Genomic DNA, 18,805 nt, shown 5'->3' with positions numbered 1-18,805 from the left:
CAAAACATTCACGCCTGCTTTAAATGCAATGCCATTAACAATCCCGCAATTAATTAGCGACAAATTACCTTGTGTTGATTATTTGCGTCGGGCAGGGGAGAGGAGCGGGCGGGGGTGGCGATCGTTTGTTTTGGCTTGAATGGGCTGTTTTTCGCAGACGACGAGGATGGGGTGTGGTGACGACAGACTGACTAGACTGACTTCTCCTGTACTGCGTGTCTGAACCTCTGGAAGAGAGACTGAGAACGAGAATCACTGAGGAGGATGCGGGTTAGTTAAAGATGGGAGGAAAAGAGAAGGACATTTCCTCTGGTGCTATATTACCAACACAGACAGTGTATCAGCCTATCAAATCTGCCTAGCAACGACATAGCGAGCAATCAGCACGACTACATGCAGAGGGATTGTAGAGGCACCAGACAGTTAACACTGTGACTGTATGTACGCCGTCTTCCCTCTCTGCTACCCAAACAACGCTTTCTCTATATGATGACACCGTCTGTGTACATACGATGACAGGATTCAGAAGCGAACCGTCTCTGTGCCAAACGACCATGGCACCATGCCACGTTAAAGCAATATGTTGTGAATACGGTGTTGCACGCATTGATGCGGTATACGAGTCCCTATAGACCCAACTCGCTGTTACACTTGGCATGAGTACCAATGTTGACTCAGCACTGGAGGGAAAAGGTGTGGTTCGGACAGTTCCCCTTCCTGAACGCCACCCTCAGCTCAACATTAGTGCTCAAGACGCCATCACTCACTCTCCCATTGCACTGTTTCTCGTGACAGACTGACTGTTAACAAAATCAAGATTTAGTTCTGGGTTACCCAAGATTATCCATTGCATTGATTTATTTACACAACTATCAATTTCAATGCTTTATTTGTGACAAAGAAGTCATTGCATTGCCAAATCAACAATGTTGAACTATCTGACTAAATCCCTTCCGCTACAAAGGCACAGATAGTCAACCACAGACCACACACCCTGTCAAGAAAAATCGGAAACCTTTTTGAACCCCTGCCAAATATGCATGTCGACGTCAGCTGCCCGCAGCCTCCAGCTTATGTACATTAGACTGTGGGATTGTCTCATTAATGCAGACCACCCAGTGTTTCTCAGTGTCACACCATGTTGACTCCCCTGGTGCCGTGTAACAAACAACACTGGCACTGCAGCAACATGGGGGCATCGCCCTGACACACACAGCGGAGGAGACACACCCATACAAAAAGGAGACACACACAGCACGCACACACACACACACACACACACAGCGCCAGAGAGAACTGTCTGGGACACAAGACTAGGGCTCCCTAGAGCGTTATAAGCTCAATGGGGTTTCTTGCTCCGTCTGACAAGGGTCGCAGATACATGGTGGAAAAACAATCTACAGCTGTTTGATTACTAACTAACAAGTATGGCGCTAAACTGCCCAGCCTCTCGCGAAACACACACACACAAACAATCCATCGGGTCTCTGCGCCTGAAAAGTTTCACTGAATGGCAAATTAATTTAATTACACAACGGTGCTTTGGCAAATAAAAGGGAGGGGAGGAGGGAGTGTGTTTGGGAACTGAGTGAACGCTCTGCTGCTATGGATCTGAGAGCAGCACATTTCTCTCTCCCTCTGTCTCTAAGGGATACGCCGGCGGCACTGTGTTGGAAAGCGTGTGAGAGATAATGAGCTGCTCTTTACCTGGCAGTAGCAGACAGTGTGAAATCCTAAATGTACTAGCCAGAGGAAAGGCCGTGAGAGAGGGATAGAGAGCGCCCGCCTGGCTGGCTGGTTCAGAGAAAAAGGTGAGAGGAGAAAGAGCCAAGGCGGGCACCATTTTGAGTGCAGCGACCTCGACGTCTCGCCATTTTACAAGAGAAGAGAAGGGGCATGAAAAGTCCCTGACCCACACACACTTCTAAACAAAAGCATTTGCATACCAACACAATAAGCTTCGCTGTTCACTGCCAAGAGGATTCCGTTAATTAGCCAACAGACGACTTGGGTTGAGGACAGAATGTTTTCAAGGCGTCCTTTAATGAGGGTGGTGGAGTGGTTGAGATAACTACTAAGTTGTGCTGCGTTCATAACAAGTGGGGAACTAATTGTAAACTGGGAGCAACGAGTTGTGTGTGTTCTCGTGCTTTGAACTCGTTGAGAATGCCATTTGGCTAATGGCAAACAAGCTTCATCAACTATAAACGAAAAGTACAGCTATCGTGCTCGTAAACGATTTATAGTGTTCAAATACCATATAAATAGATTGTCATTTATTTCATAAATAATGTTTTGTTGCTCCATTTAACTGCTGAAAATGCTGTTATCCAGGTCATTTCCTTAGTAGGTGACGTCATGTCTCAGCATGTGGGAGAAGTTGGAGCTCAGAGATGAGACAAGTTTAGTAATAATAATTACGAGTTGGAGGGGCGTTCAAGTGGATTTTTCCAGGTCGTATGCTCATATTTGCGAATTTACGAGATGTTATAAACGCAGCATTAGGTACCATTCTGGTATAAGTACCAATATATCTAGGATATGGCAGGTGTCATTCGTATATACAACATTTCTCTGTTCAACATTAGCCTAGTGTTACACAACCAGCATGCCTTACTAACTTGAACACAGTTGTGTATAACCCATCAATCACCTCTTATCCTTAGTAGTAGTCAGCATCTGCATCAACGTCAGTAAAGCAGATGAGTAGGCTTCTTCCGTTTTCAGGCAGGTCTTCCAGAAGCCTGGGGGGTGGCAGGGAAAGGCAGAGAGGGAAAGTGTGAGAGACTGACCTCTTCAACTGACCAGCTAGTTTAACATGCCAACAAGGATTTAGGAACTGATGGTACTTGGCAGCTGAGAAACGGTGACAGGAGAGGTATGAATGAGTGTACCCAGTGTTGCGTGACCAAGGTGTCATGCATGAAGCTCCTGTTTGAAGCTGGACATGGCCTGTCTTGAGTTAGTTGCTATATTCCCACTCTCCCTGTCTGGCGTTGACAATTGAAGAGTTGTCAGACCTGCAATTCTACTAGGCTACTGTGAAATGACTAAATCCGTCCTAGAAAACAAAAAGTAGCCTAATGTCTTCTGTTGTAGCCTAGACCTACACTTGTTTGCCTTGGAACATTTTGGAATAACGTTGTAGCTTCTCTAGTGTAGTTTATCATCCAACATTGTTTATTAGGCCTATAAAAGGCAGTTAAATACATTGACCACCTTCCAATACTAGAATGTTTCCATTAATTAAATTCCCCAATGATGTGACTGATGTTTACTTGCAACGGTACAACTACATCATCACCAAACTAAAAATATTCAGAAGTTGTTTACTTTTTCATTGCAATTTGGTAGGCATATTTTACCCCCATCAGCCCACTTCCAGTACCATATTGTTTGATTGTTTTCTAAATACCTTGTAACTTGGTTCTCCTCGTTATGACTTTGCAAAAATACTCCGTTAGGACAATAAAACACAAACTTCAAAGGCAAACGCGACATAAATGGTAAAGCTTTGGTAAAAAAGCCTTTCTGGTAGTTTTGGAAATGAACATGTGAACTTGTTTTGCAGGGTTTAAGACATGCCAAATTGCGCATGAGGAAAGGGGCTTTTGTGATTGAATGAGTGAGGTCAATAATTGGCAATCAAGACAGAATAAGTGTAAACAATAAAATAGTATTTATTTCTTTGAGATAGCATATCAAAGATGAATCTTAATCTATCATACCATAAATTACACAACAATAAACATTGTATTACCTTTTGTCATTTTTTATGTAACGTAAGCTACATTGATGAATGAATAGTACTCTTGGTTTTGACCTCTGTCCATTAGTTTTTGGCTGAGTGAAGAATTGTGTTTGGCTGAATGGCACATTTATGACGTTTTGGAATAAACGTTTAGTAGGGAAGATAAGGGAGTTATACATTGACTACACCGGGAATGCAAAACTGTCGGGGAACTAAATATTATTTCAAGCTGTGTATGTTGGCTACATATTCAACCTACCTGTAGTCCTATTCTGTATCATGTCCAAAAAGACAGAACATAAATCTAGATTCATACAATTCCCTATAAATACAGGGGAGACAAAGTATGAGGGCAAGGAGATACTGCTAAATACAACCAAAGACCCCTTGATTCGGACCCCTTGATTCGGTCAAAGTCTACGCCCACAGACATTAGTTTCTTCTCGGTAGTGAACGACAGAGCCATGTTTTGTGAAGCTTGAATTCAATTGCCCCTCCCTGTTGCACACAATCTTCCATTCTCCTGTTACAAGGGGATTTACGGCTGATTTCAGATTAAATAGTCAACCCTGTGATGGTCAACCCTGCTACTTGATTTGGCATTTAATAGGCACTTACTATAGTCATTTTTTTATTTAACCTTTTGAGATGGGGTAAACATGTTTTTAAATTAAGTTGAACATCTGCTCTTTATGACAGAATGTTAAAATTAGGTGAAATAAAACTCTTCACCAAGTTACACTACCCAAAAGGGTCTCATTTCGTGGAACAACCCATATGTGCGTGTGTGTGTTTCTGGGGTGGTTAGATGTCTACATCTCATGGGTCAGAACTGTGCTGTCACTGCGTTGGCCTGCTGTGGCTGTGGGTTGACCAATGTGTTGAGTGGCTGGCTGTTGGGCTGGGCGTTGGTCTCATTTAGCCTGTGTACACAGTACACCTCGTAGTGGATGCTACTGGTGATGTCGGTGATGTTCTGCATGTGGGTCCTGACAGAGCGGAAACGAAGATGGGATTTAGTCATAAATGTTTCCCAGAGAAACATCAACCCACTGGGCACACTGGTTGAATTAACATTGTTTCAACGTCATTTGTCAACCTATTGTGACATGGAATCTACGTGGAAAATACCTCTGGATTTGCAAAAAGTCGACCAGTACTGTTTTCATCTAATTTCAACCAGCATTGTAAACATTGAAATTAGATTGAAAACTTCAATTGAAATACAATTACTTAACCTACTAACAGGTTGTTGCATCAATATTTCAACATAGTCATCAGAACTATGTATACATTGAAATTGCGTTAAATTCCACGTAGAAAAGTACAAATCCTTTTCATCCTACATTCAATATATTTTGGGTGGTTGAAATTATGTTGAATTTCATATTTGATTAGACATTTTATTTGACCTTGTTTCAATGTTGATAGTAAAACGGTATGTTTGAATCAACATCATAGTTTCAAGGTCATGCCATCAACCTAAATAGAGGTACAGTATATTTAAATAAAAGGTGAAGCCACAGTCCAATGATTCCTGCCTGAACAGTGACTCCTACTGGTATATGATAGGTACTGCACTTAAGTGAGAACGAGTCTACCATCCAGAGGCCTACCTCTATGTACCTTGCTTAGCTTTGGAAACAAGCTGTGTTTGTTTTAGCTGAGCTATCATGTCATAACATTTAGACATTGATCAGCTTCCATACTCATTTGCGTAGACTACCTAAATAACATTGAATAGTTGAAAGTAGCCTAACGCTAACTTTTCTTACACAAGCTGTATGTGAAAGTACATTTGGAGTGAGGTTGGGTTTATGTAGACTATTGACATCTGATTTGCCCAAAGGTATACTATCATTCATCCATGGTTGATTGGGACTTTGGAAGTTATCAGTTATCCTTAGCCCTATGAATAGGATGCCATATTCATGATATTAAAACTAGAATCCGCAGTTGAAACCACAACAAAGCCACAACCCTGCCTTTGTTTTGATTAAAAGCTGAGGGATGGGCCTCCAGAAATGTAAACATTAAATTCATAGACCGAGCTATGGCTGAAAGGACGGACCATCCATGATATCGAAATGATAGTTTTAACCATGTTTTGAGGCTATACAGTGCTTGCTTAAATTTACATTGTTTACAAACATTGGAGTAAAACAATATTGTATTTAGGGTTTTAATGGAGTACAACAGTTGAACTAAGCTCATGAGGCATTTATAAGTTATATTCTTCAAGAATCAATTGATTTATACAATTAATTTATAAGTCAAAAAATTGATTAAGCAACTGCAGATTGCCTCTTTAATAATACACTTTTACCTTTAGATAGTATTTTATGTGCCTTCAGAAAGTATTCACCCCCCTTGACTTTTTCTTATGATGGAGGTGCAGACGTGCCCAGCAGCTCTCTTCCTCTCACTCGCTCGCTCGCTCGCTCCCGCCATCCATCCCTCTCCCACTGCCTGAGCACACCGCCTGGCCAGGGGGCAACCACATTTCTCACATCCATGCTCCCACAAACACACCTTTGTCTAAAGTTCAATTAAAGTCCATGGGTGTTTTAACCCCATGGAGTCTAAACCTTGGGGCAAAACAGATAATAACAAATTAAATCAGAAGGAAGTATGTTTTGAAGCGTCTGTCCTATATTTTTTGCCATATTTAACCCTTTTTTTGGGTACAAAATGACTTCCATACACAGACGACTCGTGAAGCTTGTGGGCGTCGTAGAGCAAAACAACATGTTCGTTAGAGTCTCAGCTTTTGATAGTGGGGTCATATGAGTTTGTGGCTCAGACCGAAGTTGGCACACTGTCGGTACCAACTTCAGACTAGTCCCGTGAAGCTTGTGGGGGTCGTAGAGCAAACAAAAGCCCAAACTGCTCGGACTCTGCAGATGTTTCAGTGAGAAAATAGATTTTCGGGATGTCTCCTGGTCTGACAAACACCGCTGTAGCTCTGCCACCTTCCAGCACAGATGTGGAAGGCCGATTGAGACGCAGACCTCTAGATTAACCTTTACGAGATCGGTGTCCCATATATGGGACGGTTGAGCTAACGTGCGCTAATGTGATTAGCATGACTGTTGTAAGTAACAGCAAACTTTCCAGGATATAGACATGTCTTATATGGGCAGAAAGCTTACATTCTTGTTAATCTAACTGCACTGTCCAATTTACAGTAGCTATTACAGTGAAGACATACCATGCTATTGTTTGAGGAGAATGCACAACAAAAAACTTATCATGGCAACTGGTTTGATACATTCACCTCTGAAGGTAAATAATGTACTTACATTCAATAATCTTGCTCTGATTCGTCATCCTATGGGTCCCAGAGATAAAATCTAGCATAGTTTTGTTTGATAAAATCAATTTTTACATTCAAATGTAGGAACTGGGTTCTACAGTTTGAACCCCTGCTGTCTCTGGTTCCACACCCACCCCGCCCGGCCATCTAGATGTGTGAAAGTTAGTGTATAAGCTAATGATACATCATGTATGACATTCCTGGGAGTGTGTAAACTTATTTTGTATTACCATCAGGGGCGGTGTGTTCATTAGGGCGATATGGGCGACGCACTGCCAAACGGGAAAAGGAAGGGATTTTTTTTCTAATCAATTATATCACGGCAACAGTAGTTATCAGTGTTCTAATCTAGACGTCTGATCTGCCACTAAATGTCCAATCAGGCTAAAGTCGTGCTTCAAATGGCCCCCCCCCCCCTTTTGGGGCGATTTCAGTCAGGTTGAAAATCGCCCAGAAGTCTCTCATAGACTCCCATGTAAAATCTATTTTTTTCAAATATCAGAGCTTTCAATACAATCTCTATGGGTTTCTGAGGGCTTGCACTTACGCGCTTTTCGTCATACGTAACATAACCATGAACGTAACTAAGAAAAGAGCGGGTAGCAGCGTCAATCAATTCACGTACTACTATCAAGATGGCTATAGCGTTCAGTGCAACTCGATTGTCTCTTTGAAATAAGTTACTTTTTGTCGGCGAACAAATCAAGATAAATTGGCAACGAAACAATTAGGACCTCCCAGACCAAATTTAATAATTCAACAGGTTTCTACTAAAGGCGGAAAGTCCTACACCGAGGATTTTCCAAAAATTGGTACGAACGAAAAACCTGGCTAGCAGGCTGCGATGTAGCTAATGCAGTCTTCTGCTACCCCCTGCTTACTCTTTCACCCTGAAGGCGGCACGGCAGACAGCACCGCTTGGACAGCGACTGGTGTGTAACGGACATGCACCATCTTTCAGGAAAGATTAAGAAACATGAGCTGTCAAAGACCCACATGGATAGCTGTTTGAGATTGTCTGCTTTGGGGAGAGTGAACATTGCCACTCAACTGGATGAGGGATACAGGCTAGCTGTCCGCCGCCACAACGATGAGGTTAGTGTTGATAATCACAAGTTTACTGGAGAACTGAGACCAAGTAGAGACTTTGGACAGGGTGGATATGGTATAATAAAGGCAGTTTATTCAGAGGTAAAGATATCTGGAATCGCGTGCACGGACCCGTTCGTCAAACTCTTAGGGAGCTATCTGAAGAGAGCCCGAAACATTGTGTATAAATGAAGTAGGTTGAATCTAGTAGTTCTGATCTTCTGATTGGTCCTGATGAGTTGGGCGAGGTCCCCTCCAGGCTAGTGTCACTGTTGCATTGGCTCTGAGTCGGGTTCTCTGTCTTCAAATGTTCAGCCTAAGAGAGGGGATTTTTGTGTGTGTGTGTGTGTGTGTTTTTAACAGTGATGATGTGTGTGTGTGTGTGTGTGTGTGTGTGTGTGTGTGTGTGTGTTTAACAGTGATGATGTGTGTGTGTGTGTGTGTGTGTGTGTGCCTCAGAGCAAGAACTCGTGAGTTGGAAGAACTGAGAGGCCTATGGCGTGGGTGTTGTCCTTGGCCACCTGCTGACAAGGCTGACAAGATAGGACCCTTTTGTCCATTGTTATTGGATAGGAACAGAACTTATAACCAGCTCCTGACCTAAATAGATCTTAGCACAACATTTTACTCAACATATCATATTCCATATTCACTATAACAAATATATTTACTACGACATTAGCAAGAACCGCCACATCCTCAGCCGGCTAATCCAGTGTGTGAAGTTTTGCGGAGTGTTTGAGTTAGCTTTGCGAGGCAAAGATGAAACTGAGGGCTCCACCAACCCTGGTAAGCCAACACTTTTGAGATCAGTCAATAAATGCTTCTGGTATTGACTTATATGCTGCCCCTGTCTTCATGTTGTTGCTGGACATATCTTTTTTAAAATGTGTGTAGGTCACCTAAATCATCAGAAAAATTGCCCCCCCTGAGAATTTTTTCAGGAGCCGCCACTGATTACCATATCATTTCTTTATGTTCTCTATAGTTATGTACTTGAAAATGTATCAATTTAGATTTTGCAGTGTGTGTGCAAAGTTTCAGATTGACCAATTCGGCACATTTGGGCAGACTTGATACAAAATAGTCCAGTATTGCAATGCTTCACTGGATCAATCTGAAACTTTGCACACACAATGCTGCCATCTAGTGGCCAAAATCTAAATTGCGCCTAAACTGCAATATTATATTGTGGCCTTTCTCTTTTTGTTTGTATTATCTTTTACCAGATCTAATGTGTTATATTATCCTACATTAATTTCACATTTTCACAAACTTCAAAGTGTTTCCTTTCAAATGGTATCAAGAATATGCATATCCTTGCTTCAGGTCCTGAATTACAGGCAGTTAGATTTGGGTATGTCATTTTAGGCGAAAATTGAAAAAAAGGGTCCGATCCTTAAGAGGTTAAATAGACAGATTATTTTTCTTATGCTAATTAGATTGAAGAGCGGGCGGGTCAATCGACTATGGGGTAGGAGACGTTGATAGTTCAAGAGCAGGACCAGAACACTAGAAAACGATTTATGCTAAGCTCACTGGTTGGTTGGTCCTTTGAACAGACCTAACAGCAACAGAGGTCCAGAATAATATAGCTGCTCTTCAGCCGTCTGTCTACAAGTGTGGAGTGATGATAGGAGCATTCACCAAGGGCCAAGAGGGGCCCTGGAGGGGCCAGGTGCAATCTGGGAAGGAGACAGTCGGTCCTCCAGTAAATAGGAGCTTTGACATTCCTCTCTCCCTCCCCCCCACCCCCTCCCCCACCCCCTCATTTCAGACCTCCACTCCTCCTGTTTGTTCTTCACATCATCACCTCCCCCTTCGCCCCCCTATTCCCCCCCAGGGACGACCCCCAACTTGGCAGTAAGAATGCGCAGCGTAGTCCAAAAAACGTAAACACTATGATAGTTTGTGTGTGTGAGTGCACGCATGCTCTCAACTACAGTATAGTACACCTGTGTCTGTCATAAACATAAAAAATCAGTAGATAGTGATAGCACTGACGTCATCCACATATTCCTATGGAAAACTCCCGATGGCGCATGAAGCCGGAAGTATTTTAATTTGAAGTGTGCAATATTGCTGAATGGGACTGAATGGCAGCAACAACAAAAATCGCTAAGGATCATGGTGAAAGTGACCGTAACTAGCAAAGGATCATGGTCGATGTAGTCGTTTTCATCCTGCCTGAGAGAGTCAACTGTAATGTCTACGGCATGAGGGCGCAAGCCTCCTTGTGTGGACAAATGTAGTAGTCAGAATGGTTCACTACTTAAAAAAATATCTCGATTTGTAGCGAACTTTAAAATAATTCACCGTGGGGATCGAATAATAAACACACTTTAAAGGCCAAAATTACGTATATTTGTTTTTTGGGGGGAGCGTTCTAGCAATTGTATTTTACATAGGCTTTCTAGGGTGGACCAGGGCTTTTGGCACCGCTAGGCTGCTATGCAGTAGCCGACCAGCAGAGCTCGTGACTTCACATTCCAGACCGGACACTGGGGGCCTGGTGTCTTTGCACAATTTCCCAGATTGTGACCCGGAATCAGACGGTTCGGTAAATCGTCCTCCTCGCGTCTATTACTCCTAAATCTGTTTAGTCACAGACAGACCAGAGAAACGTGGATATGAGTTAGACGACAGATGTTTAAATCAGTTGGCTGGGATTTAAACATGTATTGGCAGCAGTAACATAAATATGTATGGTTGAGCTGCTGTACTGTGCAGTCCAGTCAGGCAAATCTGCTTCAACCCATTTTACATGATTCATTTGACAGGGATAGTAATGGATGTGTGTGTGTTGAATTACCTTCTATGGTGCCCCACTTTGTTTTTCTGCCCAGAAGCCTCTTTCCATTGACCTGGTACTCCTGATCGCTCCCCACCACAGCAAATGGGATCATATCCTATGACACACACAACACATGGTTTAAGACCAACAATGCTTTATAATGAATCCATGCGTCGGTCGGTCAGTGGTGTGTGTGAGTGTGTGCGTATTTACAACACTGTAAACTCCCCGTGATCTTCTCATTGATCCATCCTGTCATCAGCATCCTCATCAACCTCCTTCTGAAGGTAGACGTCGATCCCGTTGGCTTGCAACTCTTCCCTGATCTACACACACACAGAAACACATCAGAATCTAACAGCAGGTTGCAGTGTTACATCAATGTACTGTAGAACAGCAGTCAGGGCAAAGCCCAGGTCTGAAACAATGGCTGTTTCCACCTCATATCATCCACCAAGTCATCTAGTCCTGGAGGTGGAGGAGTGTGTCCTGCCCAGTACATCACACACCAAAGCCTTTCACTCACCACCGGGGGAAAGACCGGGGAAGGGAGGCTGTGTCACATCATAAAAATGATTGATGTAGATTTCCAGATACCCTGATTGTATAAGGTCACCATGATTGAAAAAATATACAAGTATTTTTTCTCAGAGAAAATGAACTGATTGACTACATTTCGACCATACTGTAGCTCACTCGGATTCCACCATAAATACTCCATCATGCTGTTAAGGCTGGTGTTAACCTTAAACAATCTATAATGTTCTCTAACATGGAGACTTAATGTGGAGGTTAACAACCATTAATCAAATATACAACCAGACACAAAAATGGCCGCCTTCTTTATAATGACTGGAACACAGACAGGCTTCTTCTGCCAGCGGTGATGGCCTTTAAATGAATGACCGTTCCGCTCACAATTACTACTTTGACAGTTTCCACTTGGTCGATGATCAAACAGATTTTCTACATTTCTCTGTTTATACTTCTTGGAAAGTTTAAATGTGTAACTTTTAAAACTTTCTCAGCCTTAGGCCTACATTATAGGATGAACTGTAAACTGACAAAAAAAATGTAAGCTACAACAGAGCATGCACGCACACACTGTTGGACACAGATGGTAAAACTTTAATAAAAAGCTCTCTTGTTCCCTTTGCATGCATGTCAACTGCTGCAGGGAACAGAGAACAAGAAAAAAAACATCAAAAAAACATTAAGATCACAATCCCAGGGTCGTACATTGCCCAGCCCATGCAGCCAACCAAAACAAGCAGGGTTACAAGCCCCAGAGCTTCCACCTTCGCTCTGCCTTGTTCTCATTGGCCATTGTTGGGGGAAACGGTAGCCAAGTCGCCCAGCGTGTTTCCTCCTCCAGAATTAATAAAGCTGTGTCGCAGGATGCCAGAGAGAGGGAGACTAGCGTCCCTCGAGAGAGTGTGTGTGCGTGTACATGTGCATGTTCCTTTTCTTGTGTGTGTGTGTGTACATGTTCCTTTTCTTCTCCCAGGCTGACCACTGGCCAACAGAAACAGAGGAACAGAGGGGGGTGCAGAGGCCTCTTTAGACTGAGCCAAGCAGGTAGTTTAGGCCTGTGTATCCTGGTATGGTGTAGAGTTAAAGTGATAACAGGAAGAGAAAGCAGCATTTGAGAATTCCATTGAATTCTAAATCATTTAAACTTCCATGTAAATCAGCAGAGGGCCTCTAGACTCTGTACCATAAGCATGAGTCAGTCATCAACAGAAAGGGTTATGCTTTCTATCATGGAGGAGTAGCTACTAGACAGCCTCTACCAAGTAGTTAATAGACAGCCTCTACCAAGTAGTTACTAGACATCCTCTACCAAGTGAGTTTCTAGACAGCCTCTACCAAGTAGCTACTAGACAGCCTCTACCAAGTAGTTACTAGACAGCCTCTACCAAGTAGCTTCTAGACAGCCTCTACCAAGTAGTTTCTAGACAGCCTCTACCAAGTAGCTACTAGACAGCCTCTACCAAGTAGTTACTAGACAGCCTCTACCAAGTAGTTTCTAGACAGTCTCTACCAAGTAGTTTCTAGACATCGTCTACCAAGGAGTTTCTAGACAGCCTCTACCAAGTAGTTACTAGACAGCCTCTACCAAGTAGTTAATAGACAGCCTCTACCAAGTAGTTAATAGACAGTCTCTACCAAGTAGTTACTAGACAGCCTCTACCAAGTAGTTACTAGACAGTCTCTACCAAGTAGCTACTAGACAGCCTCTACCAAGTAGTTACTAGACAGCCTCTACCAAGTAGTTTCTATACAGGCACTACCAAGTAGTTTCTAGACAGCCTCTACCAAGCAGCTACTAGACAGCCTCTACCAAGTAGCTACTAGACAGCCTCTACCAAGTAGCTCATAGACAGCCTCTACCAAGTAGTTACTAGACAGAATCTACCAAGTAGTTTCTAGACAGCCTCTACCAAGTAGCTACTAGACAGTCTCTATTAAGTGCAAAACCCTTACCCTAAACTTTGGAGGGGAACTCCTCATCTGAGGTCCTGTGGTGGTTTCTCCATCTCCTGTACCCAGTAGCTTCTTGCTAATAAGAGACTAGCCTGCTATAGTACACTGGCATCTGTGCAGAAGTCAGCTGCCTCTGAGGTTTAAAGAAAGCTGGAATACTGCAGTGTAGCCCCATTGTAGCTCAGTTGGTAGAGCATGGCGCTTGCAACGCCAGGGTTGTGGGTTCATTTCCCACGGGGGGCCAGTATGAAAATGTATGCACTCACTAACTGTAAGTCGCTCTGGATAAGAGCGTCTGCTAAATTACTAAAATGTAAATAAACACTTCTGACTCTCTGTGGTCACTAAAGATCCCATGGTGGGGGGGGGTGCTTGTGCATCCTACTCCAAAGATCTCAAGTCTTAGAGCTTCACTATCTACTCTCTCTTATATACCTTCTCTCTTCCCCATCTCATCTCTTTCCTATATACTCTCTATTCTCTGTTCTCTCAGAGTAGAATGCATGAGAATGTTCAGGCTATAGCTAGCCTGGCAGTGCCTCTGGTTGTTCCATATGATTCTGAAACACATTTTCACATTAATTTATTCAACATTAAAATATTAATATGAATATCTCAAAACTACCCTTTTTGATTTTGTTCATTTTAAGACATATCGTTTGGAACAATACTCTCTACAAGTACATCACAATTACAGAGTGGGCTCTCTGTTAATTTCTGAATTTCTGATAAATTGTATGAGCACCACCAACAAAGTGAACGGTAAATGGATTCAAAAGGGAACTCTCTCTGCTGGTGATTTGCTGAATGTGCAATCCTAAAGGTGGGCTGTGATTGGTTAATGACCTATAACGTTAATTTCTGTGTATAAAATGGGTAATATCATTAAAGGTACCAGAGAGCCCACTCTGGAAATGTGATGTGTATGAAGAGTATATTGTTCCAAACAATATGTATAAAAGTAAAGGAAAAAAGCTAAATCAAAAAGGGTAGTTTGGAGATATTCATATTAATAGTTTTAATGTTAAATAAATTAATGTGAAAATGTGTATTTCAGAATCTAGACATACTCCATATGTTAGAGCACACTATAAGGAGTATAATGACACCAAGATGTCTGTATCATGTATGGTTCACAGATCATTGGTCTTACAGGAGGCATGTATAGGTCAAAAAGGGCCTAAAATGGCCACTTTCATCATGATAAAAAAAAAAAATGTGTGATTCAAATGTAAAAAGCATTTCAAACATTCTTTCTCCCAATTAAGTTTCTATGTGAGAATTGCCAGAACAATCTGAGATACCCCAAAATATTTTCCGCTCCCGCTAGCGTAGAATCACCCTGCATCCACTTCCATTGACTATGCCTGCATCCCAAATGGCACCCTATTCCCTATATGGTGCACTACTTTTGACCAGGGCCCACAGAGAATAGGGTGCCATTTGGGTTGCAACCATAGTCATTTATCTCAAACCGCTCCAGCTAGTAAAAGGAAACCTTGATGTTGAGGCACACACACATTAATAGAAACAACATGACACACATTTAGTCCCTCAGCAAAAACAGATGGCACGACAGGGGATGAGGGGAGACGCACTAAAACAATGTGTTGAGTAGCCAATGCTGCTCTTTAAGGAAATATGAGGATATAACTCTCAACCCTGGTGTTCTACATTTTTACATTTTAGCAGACGCTCTTATCCAGAGCAACTTACAGTTAGTTAGTGCATACATAATTTTTTTATTTTTTCAAACCCCCTGTAAGAATCGAACCCACAACCCTGGCGTTGCAAACGCCATGCTCTATCAACTGAGCTACATCCCTGCCGGCCATTCCCTCCCCTACCCTGGACGACGCTGGGCCAGTTGCGCGCCGCCCCATGGGTCTCCCGGTCGCGGCTGGCTACAACAGAGCCTGGATTCAAACCAGGATCTCTAGTGGCACAGCTAGCACTGCGATGCAGTGCCTTAGACCACTGTGCCACTCGGGAGATGTTCTATAAGGACTATAGATCTTACTGTGGGTGGAACCTGGCTCATGTTCTAGACTTGAGAAGCTTCTGGAACTATTTTTAAAATTCTCCCCAAAAACCAAATTCTCCCCATTCTTCTTTCTCCATTCTTCTTTCACCCCAGACAGACAGTGAGATACCCACAGTAGTAGACCTCTCAGCAGGTGGGGCAGAATCCAGACCAGTGAGTGTGTATGTCTGTTTCCTGATTCACACTATAGAGGCTGATCCGAACCATACACTATCCTTTTCATAACGTTTCCAGCAACTATGGTGGATGTGTGACCAGGTCAGCACAGTGCAGCTCAGCTTGGCTCAGTAGTGTGAAAGAGGTGTATGCGTGTGTCCATAACTCACCAGTGTCCAGTAGGTGGTATAAAGTATAGAGTAACACAGTCATAATACCCATAAAACTTAGCAGTCAAACAGGGAAATGGTTCCAATCGTTTTTTCCACCATTCATTTTTCCCATAGGTGATAGATTAATTTGTATTTTAAGAATAATGACTAAAGGATTTCACCCCAAATACAGTATAAATGTGTGAACGGTGTTAGAGTTATAATGTAGTGGCAACCCACTAACAGAGGGGGGAGGGACTAAACGTTCCAGGGTGAAGGGGACTGAGAAAACTGGTTTAAAAAAAGCCTCCTAAAGGTGGGCGGAGCAAAGTGCCTTTGTTTGTCAAGCGGTATAAAGCTGTATGTATGTTTTTTGGCGGCAGAGCTCTCCATGATTAAAAATACAGATCATTCTTGCTGGTTGTGGACCTTGAATCATTTATGATTATAACCAGAGCCTTACAACCCCTGGTAATGATTCAAGCTTGGGTTGAATTAGAGATAGAAATTCTCATGACAATAGGGGATTTTTGAAACACTTAAAATATGGGCTGTGTTTCGTGTAGGCTTACCCTGGCGTGAGGTTTTGTTAACCGTGTAAATCTCTCTAGGACAAGGTGACAAAAAAGGTCACACCCATCTATACATCCTTTACATTGTTTGCGAGATCAGACATAATATCACTATAATGCGAGTGTTCATTTTCTGAAGTTGTTTTCATTTCAGCGCATCTAATTTGTAAACATTTCTACGGTATTAAATTATAACTTTTTTAAATTCCACAGAAAATGAAGTTCTTTCTTCTCTTTCTTGTGATGCAAGTGTTGAGACGATGCATTAAATCCCAGATAAAGCTTTAGCGTTCTTATTAATGCAACGGAAAGACAATATATTCATTTTTTAAATATTTTATTTTACTGTGTTTGACAGGTCATTACAAACATTTCCGCGGTCATAACATTAACGTGAAAAAAACTACATGCACAAGCAAGAGAATGAAAGAGTCGCAGGAGTAAAATGAAAGCAATCAATCCATCGAGATTTAAGTGACAAGTGGATTTTGCAGCCTTCAAACACAGGAAACAGCTGGCTGATGGGCAGGGAATGCGCATTGCTAGTATAAGATTTACGGCATATTTATTTGTAGTCTATGTATATAAACATTTGAGAATATTGCCTGTTCAGAATTCCCTGATCTGTGACTTGGAGGTGGGGAGAAGGCATTCGTGGCAAGGGTGCCCTCTACCCAACTCTATGGTCACGTGAGTACGGAGGGCACTCATGGTAGGTGTGCCCTCTATATTACTCTATGGCCAGGAATTTATATGGGCAGCCAGTGAGGGTGCCTCCTTTTCAATCCGGGTCCTTCACCCAGTGAGAGTTGAGCAGTTGAACACGCCAAACAACTCTCTCACAAGAAACATAAGGTTACTTCCTTACACTCTTGCGAGTAGGGGAATGTGGCGAGATGTCTCCCATAATATCAGAGAACTGGGGTTACGCAAGTAACCCTAAGATCTCTTTAAATGATTTGTTTTGACATCTCACAGGGGGATATGGCCAACTCCCATATCACACATGCTCTCTGGAGCCAGGGAGTCTCCATTCCCTTTGATGGGGATTCCCTCTGGACAATACGTCTGCTCCTACGTTCAGTATGCCCGGGACATGAGTCGGGCGTAGGGACAGTAGATGTGCTCTGCTCCACAGAATAATCCTGATGGATAGTCTAAATGCAGGGAGCGAGTGCCACCCTGGCGCTTGATGTATGCCACTACAGTCGTATTGTCCGTTCTGATCAAGATGTGCCAATTCTGAAGAAGGTAGGGTAAAAAGTGTTTCAGTGAAAGAAGCACTGTCAGCAATTCGAGGTAATTTACGTGAGCAATGCAGAGTTGTGGAGTCCATACTCTGTTTATTGCATTTCCCTTGTGAACTGCGCCCCAGTCTGTGAGTGACGCATCTGTCGTCACCACTTTTCTTTTTGCCACTACCCCTAGGGGAGTGCCAGAAACGATGATCGAGGGGCTCTTCCAGTGACTGGGAGCCAAGAGACATGCAGATGTCACCTCTATCCGGCGACTGACAGACGACAGGCAAAACCCAGCGCTGGAAGTCTCTTATCCTCAGTAGGCCGAGTGGTACTACTGAGATGTTGGACGCCATTAAACTCAGCACTCAGAGGCACGTCTTGAACATGACCGAGTGCCCCCTGTGGAATAGGGAGAGGCACTGTCGGAACGACGCAATGCAGTCTTCTGAAAGTGTTGCCCGATAAGAGAGAGAATCCAGCATTACGCCTAGGTATTATATTTTCTGTGTTGGCACCAAACAGCTCTGTTTCTGATAGATCTTGAACCCTAGCTTGGAGAGTTGGGTTAAGCTTACCATATACTTCCCAGTTTAAACAGTTCGCACATATGACAATTTGACATTTTTGTTCATTTTGGTGTTCGGCAGCGTTCGGCAGGGGTTCCAGCACACAACAATTTCTCTTGAGGCAAGCCGAAGTTCGGTAGCCGAAGTTTACGCCCCTTCGTCGGTGATTGGTAGGGATTCTTCAAATAAGTGTTTGTCATTCAACAACAGACTATTCGTTTTATACAAATATTTTCTATTTAAGGGAATATGCGAGGCACATACATTTGCGTCGCCTAGCAGAGTTCTGATAGGATTAAACCGAACCTAGTATGCAGACGCCTTTACAAGGGAAGCCGTGTCTCGTACCGCTTGCTCCCGGGATTGGGAACAAAGCAGGTAATCGTCTATGTAGGCGGAGACTCTCAGTCCCTCAGGAATGTGAGAGCTGCCTCTACACAAATGCTGAATGTTTGGGGAGCTAGCGCTAGCCCAAATGGGACAGCAAGGTTTTCATAGGCTGTGCTTTAAAAGCAAACTTCAGAAACCTCCTGTTTGCTGGCAGGATGCTTATGTATTGAGGACCCATAGGTCCAGAACAGGGTGAACCACTCCCCCTTTCTTGGGAACCAGGAAGTACCGGCAGTAGAAACCGAGG

Source organism: Coregonus clupeaformis, unplaced genomic scaffold (genome assembly GCF_020615455.1).
Source record: "Coregonus clupeaformis isolate EN_2021a unplaced genomic scaffold, ASM2061545v1 scaf0980, whole genome shotgun sequence".
NCBI lineage: Eukaryota > Metazoa > Chordata > Actinopteri > Salmoniformes > Salmonidae > Coregonus > Coregonus clupeaformis.
The sequence above is the reverse complement of the archived record's forward strand: the minus strand, read 5'-3'. Positions refer to the sequence as shown.